General features: G+C 40.5%; 1 pseudogene; it reads left to right on the forward strand.

Moving 5' to 3' along the window:
• The first annotated feature begins 1,327 nt into the window (after nucleotides 1–1,327).
• On the forward strand, nucleotides 1,328–3,444 carry LOC144255068 (butyrophilin-like protein 8 pseudogene; annotated as a pseudogene).
• The last annotated feature ends 962 nt before the right edge of the window (nucleotides 3,445–4,406 follow it).

Raw genomic sequence — 4,406 nt, forward strand, 5'->3', positions numbered from 1 at the left:
GGTAAGTGTCTTGTCATGCTCTGAGCCTTCTGTAAACTGTTCTCCTAAGTCCCTCTATGTTCCATAGTTTGAGCTGTCTGTGTTGTCTTTGCTCTGGTCTGGAAAGGAAGCATGTGAAGGACAAGGCTGTGCAGCGACTTCCCTCTCCATCCATTAACAAATTTGTCTCTTAGATATATGGGGATATATATCTAAGAGTCTATGCAACTGTTTTTCGGAGACATATATCATATATACAGCTGTACATCAGGGTTGGAAAATGCCCAATTTTTTAAAAAAAATTGTCTGTTGATACATTTTTACAGAGAGAAACTGTAGATTTCATGAGCTGTCTAGGATATGCAAACTCAGAATGGCAAAGAAACCCCAATTTCCTCTGGCCTGATGCTTTTGAGTCTTTATACAGGCTTTCATTGACCATGGAATACACTGATTTTTATGTTACAAAAACTTCAGGAAAATAGCTAAGAATGTCACCAGATACTGAGACTTCCATCCACACTGTCCCTTCATTCCTGTTTTATAATTTCATCCTCTCCTCTTTTTTGTTTCCAGAACAGAGAAGGAAGTAAACACAGGTAGATGAGAGAAGCTATTACTGTCATCCCTCATTTCCCTAATCATCTTTTCCTTCCAAGTCCCTAGCTTATAAATTCACATAACCCGAGGCTCATCAGAACCCACAGAGCCAAATTTGTGAAGGGGAACTTGAAATTGTGTACTAATATAGAAGGAGTACCTTTAGTAGTAAGGCCCATAGCCTTCATTGGATCTCAGGTGGTCCCATGATGCCCATAAAGGTTGATCACCCTTGGTTGCTCCTCCTTCTCTTGCTTCATGCTCTCCATGTAATCACTGACTTATATATTCTGTTTTCAGCATTGAGAAAATACCAGAAACATACAGGTAACAATGCCAGAGGGAACTGGTCACAGTACAGTCTCAAGTGGGTATAGCAGGTGTCAGATATGCAGCCCACCCAATCTGCTGATGATTAATCTGTGATGCTGCAATGCATGTTAAAGTGCAGCTTTCCCCAGGTGAACTTCAAACAGAGGTGTAGGAGGGGAGAGGGCAGGAATTGGGACATAGGATTTGAAGTTTTCAGGCAAAGAAAAGAATTGAGAATTTATGTAATTGGTGAATAGACAGGATTCCAGGCAGCAGGGGAAAGAATTGAGTTAGAGCCAGGAAATGGTGAGGGGAGAACTGAATAGTGGATTCATTTGAGATTTCACAAAGATAAGACATTTATAGGGAAGGGCAAGAATAGAATTGTGGTAATATTGGGGGCTGCACTGGAGAGGAAGAAATTGCTGGATGGGCAATGGCCAATAGGGATTCTGGTTCTGGGTCCTCACCTGTACCTACTCTGAACCAATCTACAGAGAGAGGAGTCTTCTTCCCACTAACTTATATTTCTTTGCTCAACCATACCACAGTGGAGGTGACTCTGGACCCAGATACAGCTCATCCACAGCTCTATATGTCTGATCAGAAAAACATAACATATAAGAAAGCTTTCCAAAATGTGCCCTACACAGAGAAGAGATCTAAGAGAAAGTTTCTAAGGGTTTCCATTCAGGGAAACATTATTTGGAAGTAGATGTGGAATACAATGACAATTGCTTCTTGGGAGTGTGTCAGGATAACGCACCTAGGTGGCAAAAATACTTACTTATAACTCCCAGAAGGGGATACTGGGACTTAAAAAGGAGGAAGATAATACATTTTTCATATTAAATCCCCATAAAAGAATAATCTTCCCCTGTACACCCCTTACAAGAGTTGGTATCTTCCTAGACTATGAGGGTGGAGAAAGGTAGCTGACTAGTGACAGATATGGAGCTACTTAGACTGCAGACAATAAATTTGGATACACAACAGGGTGCAGCTTCCCATAGACATACTTCTCAGGTTTATGAAGAAATAAAGCAGGGGCTGATGCAGCCACGGTAACAGTCAAAGGCAGAGTTACAGATAATTTAGGGCACTAGTGACTGGGTGGTGGGGAAAGAAAGAGAAGTTATACAGAAACTGATATATGGGAGGAAGCTGAATAATGGGGTTACAAAAAGTCTCACTAAGTAAAATACTGGGCATGTATAGAGAGACATGGGGTGAAATTCAGGAGTCACCAACTCACTGCTAGGGCTTGCCAAGCATTGAAAAGTCACAGAGGCTTCACTGTGAAGGAGGAAAGGGCAGGAGGTGTGTGCTCACGCACACAAACAGTTAAGTTTTGCTGTGCTTAGCAAAACAAGGAGTTCTGTGAGAAAGTATAAACTCTTTGAACTATGTCCTTATTGCTTAAAAATATAAGAGAAAAGAATGTTCTGCCAAGTGTGAAATTTATATATATATGTGTGTGTGTTTGCCTGGGAATAACTAACCACAAGTTAATTGATAAGAAATACGGAGCACTGTGACCATAAACAAAGTTTTCCCGTGAATGTTTATCCATGCTTGTAAGGATTAAGCTGCCGAAAGGAGTTTTTTCTTCTCCCTTGTTTTAATTAACAATGCTGTATAAAAGAAGGAGAGAAAAAAAGCAAAGACGGTGCTCATTTCTACTGGATGTGTGTGTGTGTGCGTGTGTGTCTTTCTTTAAGCATCTCTGCTGTAACGGGAATTACACATTGTCAGCGGGTTCTGACAAGGAGGGGCAATGTCCAATAAAGGGAGTCTGGCTCTGACACCTCCCCTGAACCCACCCTGACCTAATCTGCAGTGAAAGCAAGTGAGCTCTGGGACTAGCTCAGGTCACCTCCCCACTAACAGGTGTTCTTTCTATCTCTTCCCTGTATCACAGTGGAGGTGACTCTAGACCCAGACACAGCTCACCCACAGCTCTTTCAGATCACATTTCTGATCTGAAAGCTGTAGCATATAAAAAAATGTCCCAGGAAGGAGGTGCCCTTCACAGAGAAGAGATTTAGGAGGAAATGTGTGGTAGCTTCTCAGTGTTTTCAGACAGGGAAGTGCTACTGGGAAGTTGATGTAGGACACAATGAAAATTGGTTCATGGGGATGTGTCAGGATAATGAATCCAGGAAGGCAAAGGACTTAAATTTGTCTGCCCCAAATGGATACTGGATCCTTGGACAGTGTAAATATGAGCATTTTACATTAAACCCCCCACAGAATCAGTCTTTCGTATGCCCCTTACAATAGTGGGTATCTTCCTAGACTATGAGAGTGGGACCATCTCCTTTTTCAATGTAAATAATCAGTCCTTCATTTATACCATGGCAACTCAGTTTAAAGGTTTATTGAGGCCATTTATCATGCGTAAGCCATAAGAATGAAAATGTGACTCCCATAATCATTAATCCAGTTTCTCAGAGGTCAGAAGAGAAGCCTCTTTTCAAAGGATCCCCACATCCCCAAAAACAGACCAAGAACCTCCCCACAGATGACCACACTCTTCTTCCCCATGAATAATCCTCAGAGGCAATCACACCTCACACCCTCCTTTAGGCTACTAAGGTTCCTCTTTGGATTCCAGAACCTCCCAGCAGATAGCAATGATGGCTTCTTGATGATGAGAAATTGATCTGTCTTCATGGGAATCGTAGGTCATAGCTACTTTGAGGTGGGGAGGGAATAAGTCTAACATTGAATTTAGTTTGTCACAACTCCATCAAATAAAGTTTGATGAGTCACATCCTCTCTAGCTCCTTATCAAATTGTCAGTAACAGTGACCCACCTCTGTTGTCATAAGGAAGATTAAAGAGACAGTGAATGCGAATCACACTTTCATCTTTTTGATGGTACAGTATTTGCTGATGATCTTTTTTATACCAGCATACCTCATAGGTATTGTGGTTTGCTTCTAGATCACTGCAACAAAACAAATAATTTAATAAATCAAGTCACATGAAGTCTTTTTTGCAGTAAATATAAAAGTTATGCCTATACTAAACTGTAGTCTATTTACTGTGCAATAGCATTATATCTAATGTAATACTTGAAAACATCTGGGTAATACTTGAGAAATAAGTATTTGATTGCTAAGAAATTGCTAAAAATCACTTGAACCTTTAAGAAGTCATAATCTTTTTTTTTTTTTTGCTGGTGAAGCATCATGCCTTGATGTTGATGGCTGCTGACTTATCAGGGTGGTGGCAGTAGATGGCTGTAGCATCTGTAACAATTTCTTAAAATAAGTCCACAGTGAAGTTTACCACATCAATTGATTCTTTGCTGAAGATTTCTCTATAGTATGCAACCTGTTTGATAGCATTTTACCCACAGTAGAAATTCAAAATTGAAGTCAACTCTCTCAAAACCTACCAGCTCAGTTTATGTGTTATCTTTCAAGTCCTTTCACTACTTTTTTTTTTGATGCAGAGGATTGAAGGCAGGGATATTTAACCACTGAGCCACATCCACAGCCTGTTTT

The sequence above is a fragment of the Urocitellus parryii genome, chromosome 1 (genome assembly GCF_045843805.1).
Source record: "Urocitellus parryii isolate mUroPar1 chromosome 1, mUroPar1.hap1, whole genome shotgun sequence".
In the NCBI taxonomy this organism is placed as follows: domain Eukaryota; kingdom Metazoa; phylum Chordata; class Mammalia; order Rodentia; family Sciuridae; genus Urocitellus; species Urocitellus parryii.